Genomic DNA, 13,516 nt, shown 5'->3' on the forward strand with positions numbered 1-13,516 from the left:
TACTGTAATGAAAACATTTATTTCATTCTTGGCTAAAATTAAATTTAACCAGGAGATACTATTTTCTTGATTTTTTTTTTGAGAAAGTTTTTGTCATATTTGTAATCTGCCACAAACTATGCTAATTTATGTAAGTGCTTTTCAAGTGTTCCATCAAAATATTCCTTAAAGCAGAGAAGTATAGTCTTTGAAACAAACCATTGCTTCTTTAAAGTTTCGTTTTTTTACTAAATGTTTTCAAATTTTACATTCTACTCTATATTATAGCCACATTCAACTTTAATATAAAATGTTTCAACTGGCTTATTATAATTACTGAAATTGACACTCTGGCAATGTTTATCCTGAAACTTATTACCTCTGGTCATCAGGTGTACCTGCCGAGACCCTGGAAGTCCCGGTTTGAGAAGTGTAACCTAATATTAAATATTGAGGATTTTCATTATATTTGTTCTTCAAGGACAATCGTTCGTTTTAAATAAAGTGCGTACCACCTTAATGGATACCATAACTGGTATTAGCATGTTTAAAAAATGTGTTTGAGGGACGCCTGGGTGGCTCAGTCTGTTAAGTGTCTGCCTTCAGCTCAGGTCATGATCCTAGGGTCCTGGGATCGAGTCCCGCATCCAGCTCCCTGCTCAGCAGGGAGCTTGCTTCTCCTTCTCCCTCTGCTGCTCCCCCTGCTTGTGCTCTCTCTCTCTCTGACAAATAAATAAATAAAATCTTTTAAAAAATGTAGTTGAATTCCTCTTCTGCATTTCATTGAAGGGATCCCATGTCAGTTATTCACACTCTGTTAGAAGGGACAAGACGTAAATGATGCTGTGGTGGGCAGAGTGACGGCCTTCCAGAGATGCCTACATCCCTGTCCCCAGAACTTGGAACTACGTTAACTTGGCTGGTAAAAGGAACTTTCTAGATGTGATTCAGTTAAAGATCTTGAGATGAGGCGATTATCCTGTGGGTCCAAAGTAATTACAATGGTTCTCAGAAGAGGGAAGAAGGAGGTCAAAAGCAGAAGGAGATTGGACGACAGAAGCAGAGACTGGACTGATGTGGCCACAAGCAAGGAATGCTGGAAGCTTCTAGAAGCTGGAAGAGGCAAAAACCAGATTCTCCTCTGGAGCTTCTAGAAAGAACCAGCCCCACGGACACCTTCATTTAAGTCTCAGAAGACTCCTTTTGGACTTCTGACCTCTAGAAAGGTAACACAATGAACCTGTAATATTTTAAGCCCTTAAATTTGTGGTTAATTTGTTTTGGCAGCATTGGGACAATAGTACAGACACTGGGTTAACAAGAGAAATCCCTATGAGAATAAGCTGTGGGTAGCCAGAATTTACCGGCCTCTGGGCCCTGGCGGTGATAATTCCCTTTGCCCAGAATGTCATTTTTCTCCATCCCTAATTGTGAAATCTTAACCGTTCCTGGATGCCGAGCTCGAGTATCAGCTCTTACCACTGACCCAATCATTCATTCAGGAGAGTTTGTGCTTTTGTGGCTTCTGACACCAGTGACTTCCTCAACTTGGTGCTATAAATCTGATGGCAGCTGTTTTCCTAATGGTCCTGCAGCTCCTGGAAGGCAGCTCGTGTTTCACCACAGGGCTCTGTGTCTGTAGCTGGTGCCTGGTACGTGCGCATTGGGTGGAATTAGGAAAAGCCTTCTGAGGAGAGTAAACTTTGTCTTAGATCTGAAATAAGAGGAGTGGGTGAAGGGGGAGAAGCCTTGTTTCATACACGCACTCCGTGCTTTGTGGGCAAAGACAATGTAGTTCTATTTACTACAGCTCATCTCATCTTCCCCAGGCTCGCTCTCATCTCCAATCCTACAGGTAGTGTGGGACAGGGGGGTTGAAAACTCAAACCTGTCACTAAATGGCATCTCAATATACTCTGGTTTAAGCAGGTTTTTTTAGATTTTTAAAAAAGCATTTTGTTTATTTATTTGAGTGAGAGAGAGAGAGCATGAGCGGGGTGGAAGGGAGGGACAGAGGGAGAGGGAGAAGCAGACTGCCCGCCCGAGCCACCCGGGCACCCCTAAGATTTCTTATCTCTACTCCCACAACAGCCCACACAGATGGTGCCTAGGTGACCGGGGGCCAGGCCTGGATGGGTAAGTTGTCCCCTAGATCCTTGTTGGCCTCTGCTGGGGAGTGGCTGGCCTAGGTTGGCCCTGTACCAATCTGCGTCTGCTGACATGTTTCATTGGGTCTTTGGAGATGCCTCTAGCTGAGCTGCTCCCCATCATTGCCTTGGGTTACACAGTCCTGAACTCCCCTATTACACAGGAGGACACAGGGACAGCCTCTCTCTCTTCTGATCCTAGGTCCTGGAGCTCTAGATTTACCTCACCACCCAGATTTGGCCCTGAAAGACTGTATGTGTGGAGGGGGCAGGGAATTACAACATCAGCACCTGACGTCTTTGCTTCTTCTCCCCTTGCCACTTTACGCTGGGTCAGAAAAGGCAGTTGTCCCTTCTTCCTGTGTGACAGGAGCTGCCCTTACACTCTGCTTCCTTTTGGAGGCCACATGCATCTGGACCCTGCTCTAGGGTCACAACAGCAGACGAACTGCTCAGAAAGAAAATTGGTTTCATGATAGGGGAAGACCCATCGGAAAACATTTTAAAATTCCTATATACATTACACCTAGCAATATGCTACCGTGAAGGCTCCAGAGGGTTTCTTTAGTCTGTTTGGTGAAATCTGGTAGAAAGGAAGAAATTTAATTTGTGTTTCTTCCCCTTTTCTCCTCATCCTCTCTCTGCCCCTGATCCCTACCTTCATTACAAGGGAATATAGCGCTTAAATATGTTAACGAAGGTCGTATCATTACCTCTCAACTAGTATTTGTAACAGTTTGGTGGAATGAACCAAAGAGAACTCTGAATGCTCTGATACTGAAAAGTTCATGTTGCACAAAAAGAGAATTACTCAATTTCCTTTGTATGTGTGAAACTCCAAGGTCGGGATGATGCTTCTATGGGATTTGGGGGGAGAACAACACCACACTGGCTTGAGATGACATCCAGCCCCTCTGATGGGATTCTGTTCTGCAGAGCAGCATCATGGCCTCATCATCAAGGACTTGGTTTATAAGTGGAGATGCTTGGGAAAGGTTGAGGAACAAACTTTCAGCCCTCAGCTGACAAGGGCCTGCAGTTGCCTTTGTAGAGAGTGGGTCCATTGGCTGGAACTGCCCGCCTCTGCCGTCCAAACCTGTGTTCCCAGGCATCTGAAGGTTTTCTCCACACAGCTTGTTTTTGGAAAGAGAAATATCCCTAATGTTTTTAGAGAAGTTATTGTTCCTGGTCCTCCTCTTCGAAGGATGTTTCTGGCTTATCTGACAGGGGTCAACATGCTCGCCCAGGGCAGGTCTCTGCAGTGCTCAGTCACCAGTCCTTTCTCTCCCTCCCTTCACTCCACCTGGGTTTCCATTTTCTAAAAGATTTCAAGTTTGCAGGTTTTGTCTGGAATCTATTCTCAGAGAGTTCGGGCAAGAAGAATGATGCCTTTCAGTCCTGAGATCTCTACGTGCAACACATATATGTAGAGCTCCAAAACAATCTTCTGTTACACGTACACACACACACACTGGCTGGCAATGTGTGTGTTCACTATGTATCCGATACTTTATTTAGAGCTCCTGGTTCTTTCAGGAGCCAATAATGCAGTAGAATTTAATGCTACATCTTTTCCATTTCACTCCCCTGGCCCATAACCTCAAAAGTAAAGAGAAAATTCAAGTATTGCTGAGCAATGTGGACTGAAGTTATCATGGAACAGAAGTGAAGTTTGTTTTATCATATAGTGCATAGCAAGAAAAAAGGGACTCATCAACTCTATCCTCTTTCCCCTCAAAGACTCTATCTCCCTGGACTGTGGTCCCCTGTCCCTGGAGCCTCCCTGGGGCCTCATTTTCTCCTCTCTTTCTGAGTAATTTAGTTTCCATCTTCCTCTCCTCCTCCTTCCTAATACACACATGTGCACACTCATATGTGTATGCACACACACGTACGCATGTACACGAACACACACTTGCACACACGCACACACACACACACACACACACACATCCATCCCTTGATACTAAAGGCCGGCAAAGGCAAGTGCCTCCAGTGTTAAGATCTCCTTTTCATGAAGGTGGCAGGAGAATTATAAGTACGTATTCATGTATTTATTCATTTATTTTTAAAGATTTATTTATTTTAGAAAGAGAGAGAGCATGTGTGTGTGTAAGCAGGGGGAGGGGCAGAGGGAGAGGGAGAGAGAATCTCATGCAGATTCCCCATTGAACGTGGAGCCTGACTTGGGGCTTGATGTCACAACCCCGAGATCATGACCTGAGCTGAAACCAAGTCGGATGCTCAACTGACTGAGCCACCCAGGTGCCCCTATAAATATTTATTTTTCTTGTCACTAGTATTTTTAATTCTTCTACCATACCTGTATTACTTTTCATGTTCTCAGCAGAATAAAGTAAAAAGTATTTCCATTTTACAAATGAAGCCTTGGGGACTCAGAGGGACTAGGAAACATCTAAGTCCCCACAGCAAATGTGGCAAAAAGGGGATGCAAATACAAGCTTTGTGCTTCTGCTCTCCCCTACACAAGGCGAAGGATGATCCTAGATGGTGCATGGCCTGCTCTCTCACCCTATCAACTCCCCAGCCCCAGCCCTGCGCTTTCTCTAAACTGCTGGTTTGGGGGCCAGACCACGAGGAATAGGGCTCACCAGCTGGACTGGTCAGAACTGGGGGAGAATTTGAGAATGCAAAGTGGGCCAGGCTTTGTCCAGCTCAACGCCTGGTTCAGGGCACAAGCTCAGCTACACTTCGAATAGATATTACCGAATGAATGAATAATGTAGTTTAAAGTCCAATGTAATGAAGAGTTCTAGAGATGGATGATGGTGACAGTTACACAACAACACGAATGTGCTTAATACCACTGAATGGCAAATTTAAAAATGATTAAAATGGTAAATTTTATCACAGCTTTTTAAAAAACTCATATGTAAATTACTTTGGTATTATCCACTGTTTTGTTATTCACTTCCTCCGTCAGTTGAATAGAGGCCCGGTTTGCACAAAATGGATACTTACAAATCCCACTTAGAAGTCGGATAGCGCCTTCCCCAAGCCTGTGACACCAGCATGAGCCCGAAAGAAGCGGGGCAGCAAACGCTGTGGTTGATTGTAACGGGGTGTGGAATTGGGCTATCTATATTCAATGCCAGGCTTCTTGTCTCTTAGCCGCATGAACTGGAGCATTTCATCTCTTTATTTAATCTCTTTAAATCTCCATTTCCTCCTCTGTAAAATGAGGATTATAATGCCAGCCATCACAGAAGATTCTTGCGAGCTAATCCATGTCAAACAAATACTGCCATGCTTAGAAAGCACCCCCAAAATATCGGCTACGACGGTAAGAAGACCCCAAAAGAGACTAAGAATGAAAAGTCTTCTGTATGAGTCCAATTCAGATTAGGCAGCAGCCCTCAGACAATTGTGATGGACTTCACCTACCACTTCTCCTCTCCGATCCCTGGAGCCTAGAATACCATCTACAGTGCATTCTTGGATAAACCCCCAAGAATTTATGCTGTGATCCTTCTGTGAAGTCTTTTGAAGTGCAGAAACCAATAAAGACTAGACGAATAAAGAACAAGCATTTTCCCCATTTGCTTCAAAGTCTAGAAAACCCTTATGTAACCAGAAAATAAAATCCAATTGTTTTCTTATTGTAGTGCCTTCTGCAAAATATGTTGAAGGGTATATTTTAAAAGCGGTTATTGGTCAAGTAAGTCACATTTGACTTTCTCCCATTGGAACCAGCAGAATGATTCCACGGATCCTAGGCAAGGTGGTATCAGAGACAAGCTCCAAGCATTCAGGATTTCTTCTCCTTTGCTCTCATTTTTGCCTTTGTTTTTATTTTTTTGAAAGGGAGATGATGAATCTGTTTCAGACTGACATGTTTTACTTGTCTTACTTACAGACTATTGTGCGGGAAATGACTACCGAGAGTTCTTTCTTAGCTTATCTTCGTCTTGATGTGACATGAAAATATAAACGTCAGCTGTGAGGCAAAAGGTATTTCATATGCATCATTATTACCAGCAGGGATTAACAGCTAATGTATCAAACAAATAAAAATAAATTTTTTACATAAAAAAGGGCATTTAGAGCAGGAAGTATAGCCCTCAGAGTCAGGCTGAGAGACTTATGGTCCAACCGTGTGACTCTGAAAAAGTTGCTTAGTGGTTCCGTCTGGTCCTTTGTGTATAACATGGGGATAATGATACGTATCAGAGGGTTGATGTCAGAAGTAAATGGGGTATGGACAAAGAGTACTAGTGTAGTCTGGCTCATAGCAAGTGCTCGAGAGGCAGTTGCTCTTACAAATATACTCAAAATAAGATCTGTGTTTCCACCAAACAAAACTAAGGCCTTACCCTTACTTGATCAGCTTCCATCTGCTGACTCAGGTTGTGTAAGATGAAGGCTAAGAGTGTGAGGTCAGCCTGGTTGCTGATGTTTGAATGCTGGCTTTGCTATTGCTCGCTGTGGGATGGTAGTTAATGTGCCGAGCCGCCCTGGGCTTTAGTTTCCTCATCTGTTTGATGGAGATAGTAAGTGTATCTCTTTGTTAGAGTTGTTCTGAGGATTTAAAGAGATAATCAAGGCAAGACTCTTAACACCATACTTGCTCGTGACAAGTGCTCAATAAATGTTGGCTAAGGCTATTAAAAATTCAGTGATTCGGGGCTCCTGGGTGGCACAGCTGTTAAGCGTCTGCCTTCGGCTCAGGGCGTGATCCCGGCGTTGTGGGATCGAGCCCCACATCAGGCTCTTCTTCTATGAGCCTGCTTCTTCCTCTCCCGCTCCCCCTGCTTGTGTTCCCTCTCTCGCTGGCTGTCTCTATCTCTGTCGAATAAATAAATAAAATCTTTAAAAAAAAAAAATTCAGTGATTCAACCATGCAGAAATCCATTTCATGATGTAGCAATTAGATTTTTTCCAGGCTTCTGGAAATGCATAACCAAATAGGTGAATATACGGCTACTTCCAACAACCACGTTGCGGTTTTCCACTTCAGAACAAACACTGGTCATGCTGCAAGCCCAGGGGAATGTCTGATTCTTCTAGGTGTAACTTGAGGAGCACCCACAGTGACTTCTCTAAGATGGACACCATCCAGCGGATAAATAGTCCATCACCTGTGGAATGGCAGTCCTGGAACGAGTTTGTGAAGACACAAGTATCTGACGCTGCCTTCTGTAGAGAGAGAGAGAGCTGTCAGAGTCTGACAAGCTCACCGTGTTTTGTTTTTTTACAACTGACCCAATAGAGCCGAAGCGACACTGTCTGGGGGGCGTTCTCAAGCTTTCCATAGCCTTTTCCACTACACCACTGAACAAGCCTTTGGTGTACTTGCTTAGCTTGGGTTTACCTGCCTTTCAGGTAAATTTACTGAGTAATTGCAAAATAGTTGCTATAGCCATTAGGTTACAAAAAAAAATTTTTTTAATGCCACTGTCCTTGAAATTCAACCCATAACACCATCCAAATATCCTTTTATATAAGGTTTGTGTTATATGGTAAAGCAAAATTACATTCTTCAGAAATTCCCGAATATCTCCTATCTGGGCCTACATTTTATCTATTATGACTTCCTGCTAAAGGATTTTATGGAATATATATGACAAGTTTTCATCACTTTAAGAGAAGGGAGAAATGCACAATTTACATTCCCCATGTATTTATATTGTTTGTAAATCTGTCTTTGACAAGAAGCAGAAATTTTTACAGCATATTTGTGTAGGTGCCAAACTGGGGAAAAAAAAAAAAAAACCCACTTACCAAGCTATACTCATGTTCCTGATGTCTTAAAATGTATTTTATTAACAGCTTCGTTTTGGGGGGGAAACAATGAATTTCTTACCCCTATTCTGTGATTCACCAGCATGTTTGCTATTTTAGGGTCTTAGTTACAAGACATATTTTTTTTACCATGAGGGCAAAGCTACTTCTATACGTCTCAGAGTATGAACTACCACTGCCAGTGTGTCAAATTTTTGTAATTTTTTTTTCAGATCGAGAGAGAGAGAGAGAGTGCAAGTGCATGCATGGGTGGGGGGAGAAAGAGAATCTTAAGCAGGCTCCATGCCCAGCAGGGAGCCTGACATGGGGCTCGATCCCACAACCCTGAGATCATGACCTGAGCCAAAATCAAGAGTCAGATGTTTAACCAACTGAGTCACCCAGGCACCCCTGTAATCTCTAGGTAAAATAAAGCTCTAACAACTTTATTATTAGCTGTCAAAAATACTTGTCTTATAAAGTAAGTAGTGCATGAATTTGGTTTTGTGTCAACTCTAATCTTTGAGGAGAAACAATTCACTTTCGAACTACTTTCTTTTTTTAAATTTAAGTATAGTGGACATACAACATTATATTAGTTTCAGATGTACCACATAGAGATTCAACAATTCTGTACATTATGAAATGCCTACCACAATAAATGTAGTTACTGTCATTGTGAAAAGTTATACAATATTATTGACTATATTCCTTGTGCTGTAACTTTTATCCCTCTGACTTACTCATTTTGTGACCAGAAGTTTGTACCTCTTAATACCTTTCACCTATTTCATCCCCCCGACCCCCGCCATTCTGGCAACCACCAGGGGGTTCTCTGTATTTACAAGTCTATTTCTGTTTTGCTTGTTTTGTTTTTTAGATTCCACATACAAGTGAAATCATATGGTATTTGTCTTTTTCTGTCTGACTTATTTCACTTAACATTATACTCTCTAGGTCCATACATGTTGCAGATGGCAAGATTTCATTCCTTTTTCACGACTGAGTACTATTGCATTGTAATATACCATATCTTCTGTATCCATTCATTTATCAATGGATGCTTAGTTTGCTTCCTATATATCTTGGCTATATCTTATATGTCTTGGCCATTCCATACCTTGGCTATTTTAAATAGTACTGCAATAAACATAGGGGTACATATATCTTTTTTCGTTAAACATCCAGAAGTAGAATTCCTGGGTTGCACGATATTTCCACTTTTAATTTTTTGAAAAACCAACCTCCACCCTGTTTTCCATAGTGGCTGCACCAATTCACATTCCCACCAATAGTGCACCTGGGCTCCTTTTCCATCCTTGCCAACATTGGCAATTTCTTGACTTTTTGATACAAGCCATACTGACTGGTGTGGTTTCGACTTGCATTTCTCTAGTGACTAGTGATGCCGAACATCTTTTTACGCATCTATTGGCCAACTGTATGTCTTTTTTGGAAAAATGTCTATTCAGGTTTTCTGCCCATTTTTAATTGGATTATTTAATTTTTTGGTGTTGAGCAAACTTCTTTAGTCAGTGTCTAATATTCTGGCACATCTGGATTTCAGTTATTTTTCTTTAAAAGAATCCTCAGTTGAGGCGTCTGGCTGGCTCTGTACACAGAGCATGTGACTCTTGATTTCAGAGCTGTTAAGTTCAAGCCCTATATTGGGTGTAGAGATTATTTAGAGATAAAATCTTAAAAAAGAATTCTCAATCAACACTTCATATAATGTTCCTTTGCTCTTCAAGGACAAGAGGAAAAGCATTAAGCTTATCCTGAAATGACTTAGTCAAACTCCATGCTGTTGATACAAATCAGATTAGATCCTTAGGTTAAAGATCAGAGGAACTAATGCATTGGTTAAAAAAGCAGCTCTTGGTTGTATTCTGAGTTACCAATGAGCAGTTACTGGACGAAGGAGGGGACCCACTTGAACTTGGACCAAGTAATGGCCTGGAATAAAGATTTCTGCCCAAAAGAGTTAATAATGAGTAGGTAAGCCTATCAGGCAGACTTCTTTACAAACTAGACTAGAGCCTACAAGAGGATTGTCTGACAGTCAGAGAAAGGGGAAGAAAACAGCACACAGGGTCTATGACACAACGGCCTCAAAGCCCAGAAGAGAAGAGGGAGAAGCTGGTCCCCAGAACTGTCTTGGTCTCTGGGTCTCTGTCTCTGCCCTGTTTTTAGCTTCCCTCTTCTTCAGACAGCCGAAGTTATCCTTTCCTTTGTATAATGCAAAGTGGCTGACATACACAGAGATGGATTTATCTGTGAATATTTATTGAGCCCCTCCTATTAGGTGCTGAGCTCTCAGCTAAAAGCTTCCAGTCTTCCAGGAGTGCACAGGAGAAACCTTTTATGGGTTGTTTTTTTTAAAAAATCGAAACAAGAGACCATTTAAATGTGTCTCTTCCATGAATATAGGTACAAAACTATGTAGTTTTGATTTTTGTATTCCTGAAAGACTTTGTGAATGGATTACAAATGCATTTTGAATGAGAGGTACAGGGATTTCTTCCATCATGTGTCATGCTCACATGAAAGACATGAGACGTACAGTCACAGCTAAGATGGAATGGAACGGTATTTAGTAGAATTCTAAGATTTCCCACACCATGCTATTGCTTTTCTTTTTCAAAATAAACTTAAGCAAGAAATAAAGTGATACATTATCGTTCTGTGATGAAGTTTTGTTAGAATGGATAGTGATATTATATTTAACTGCAGGAGCTGGAATTTGGTTAGACTGTGCATTGGTTCCCTGATATATTAGGGAACTAACTTCTCTGAGCCTCCATTTGTTGCCACCTTGAAAAATGCAGATAATAACTTTAAAAGACCTTATATGAGAACCAAAAAAGATACTGCATTGTAAAGTGCTTAACACATGACCGATCAATAATGGCTCATTTCTTTGGTGTCCTCCCTCCCTTCCCTTCTTCTTTTCGAACTCTTATTATCAATGAAATCACATGTAGTCTTAAAAGCCTGCTTTTAAATTTTATCTCAAGAACCACATTCCCAAACTTACATGACAATATATTTTATTATTCTGAGTCAGTTCTACTTCATGTGACATTCATTTCCTATATTATATATGCTGCCTGACCTTAAATACAAACCAAAGAGAAATCATTTTCTTGGTGTGTCATAGATAAGCTTTCAGATGAAGCCATGATGAAATCACTTTTAGCTCTACTCTTTCTACACAATAATGCAGTTGGGAAATAGGAAATACTGCTCCTCTGAAATGGGACCCCAAAAGTATGCGATAAGAGTTACTTCTCCCCTGTGACAGATGCGGATCTCTTCAGTGATAAAATCTAGGCCCCATTTCAGCATTCCCTGGGCCCCTGCCAGCTATCTAGTATTCTCAGACCTCTTATCGAAGAATTGGCTCTCACAGCATCTCAGTATTAGGCAACGGTCTAATTGACTGTAGCAACATTTAGTTAAAGATGACAATTTTTTAAAAAATGTTAAGAAAATACTTCTAGGGGCGCCTGGTTGGCTCAGTTGGAAGAGCATGCGACTTTTCATCTCAGGGTCATAAGTTCGATCCCCGTGTTGGGTGTAGATATCACTAAAAAAAAACAAAACACCACACGCACACATACAAAACAAAACAAACAATTTTTAAAAAGGCACCATTTGAAAGAAGAAGAAGGAAATACTTTAAAAGATGCTCTTTAGGTAAAAATTAAGACACAGTATATTTGGTTAAGAGGTTGTCCTATTTAGGGTCAGAACATCTCAGGTTCAAAGCAAGGATTTGCTTGCTTACTGTGCCCACTTGGACAAGTTACGTCAACCAGATCAGCTACAAATCTGTGTCTTTGTTCAAACAAATCTCCTCAAAGTGGTGTCTATACTTGCTGTCTCCATTCCCTTCTCTCCTTGGTGATCTCCAATGAGGTTGTCGTGTCCACTGGACCATTGAAATGACGCTGTTTCAGACTACAAAGACGGGATATAAACAAAACAAACTCTCCCTTCTCTGTTCTCATCTCACTTGGCATCTTGATACGTTTGATATAATTGGTTGCTCCTCCTTTTTGTTGTTTTTCGTTTTGTTGGATTTACTGCTTAATTCAGTTGGCTTCAGTGATGTCACACTCTGTTTTCTTCCCAGTTCACTGCCTATCCCATATTTGCCTCATCTGCTGGCTGCTTTTTCTCTACCAGACCCCCTTTTGAGTTCCCAACAGACCTAATCATTGTTCATTTCTCCTCTAGCGATACTTTCTACCTATGTGATCTCATTCAGGATTTCAGCTCTAAAGGCTACCCACATTATAAAGAACACCAATTTTTTATCCCCACTCCAGACCTCTACCCTGAAGCACAGCCTCTCCTGTCTATTCAGCTTTGCCACTTGGAGATCCAAGAGGCACCTTAAACTTTAATATGAGCAACAAGACCAGTTGAGCTTGTCCCTTCAATCTTCTCTGTTCTTAGCTTTCTCTAGATCAGCAAATCACATCACTTCCCTCCCCGTTGCTCAAACCAAACACTTAGATATCTTGTCTGATTCCTCCATTTCCCTAATACTTTCCACGCACCCTTGTCCAAGCCATTGTTTTATCTTTCCTGAACTACTGCAATAACATCTCAACCTGTCTCTCTCCCTCTGTTCTGGCTACTCTGCTGTTTATTGTCCATGTGGAGACCAGAGTTCTCAATCTAAAGCATAAATCAGGAAGCACCTGGGGGGCTCAGTTGGTTAAGCCTCTGAATCTTGATTTCAGCTCAGGTCATGATCTCAGGGTCCTGGGATTGAACCCCACGTTGGGCTCCCTTGCTCGGCAGGAGGTCTGCTTGAAGATTCTCTCTCTCCCTCTGTCTCTGCCCTGCTCACTCTTTCATTCTCTCCCTCCCTCTCTAAAATAAATAAATAAATAAATAAATAAACCTACCTTAAGAAAATAAATAAAGTGTAAATGAGGTCATATTACCCCGCTCCAAGAAATCCTCAAATAGCTTCCCATAGAATTGACAAGGAAATCCAAATTCTTTACCCTGTTTTCAAGGCCTTTTGTGGTCTGGTTTCAGCCTTCCCTTTTGAACTTATTGCCCTCCTTTTCCATTTCACTTTATTCCAGGATATTTCCTTTTTTGTGTGTGCTTCAAGGACTTTACACTTGCCATTCCTTACCCTTGGAATGCTTTTCTCTGAGATTTTCAAATGGCTATTTCCTCTCATTTGAGGTCTCGGCTAAAATGATGTCATTTTATAAAGACCTAGCCTTACTCTCCTAGTTAAAATAGCTCTTGCAATACCCTGTGATAGCTCACCATTCATTTCTTCTATCAACTTTATGATCCATGGAAAGAAAGTACAGATGATCTAATTGATTTCTAAGGTCCAATCTGTCCGAACATTCTGCAAATCTATAACTTTATGAGTAGGTGGATTAAGAGCATATAACATCTAATACAATAGAAATTTATCTAGGACCAATCCAGAAGGATAAAAATTTCAAATACCTATTGCAAAACAGTAACCTCACATAACAATACTGCATAATTACTACATAGTTGTCATCCAAACTCCAGAAAACGTAGTTTTATATTAAAAAGTAAAATTAAAGATATTCTGGTTGTAATGGAACACCCCTTTTTATTTTTTTACCAACACACTC

Source organism: Ursus maritimus, unplaced genomic scaffold, assembly GCF_017311325.1.
Source record: "Ursus maritimus isolate PB19 unplaced genomic scaffold, ASM1731132v1 scaffold_9, whole genome shotgun sequence".
In the NCBI taxonomy this organism is placed as follows: Eukaryota; Metazoa; Chordata; class Mammalia; order Carnivora; family Ursidae; genus Ursus; species Ursus maritimus.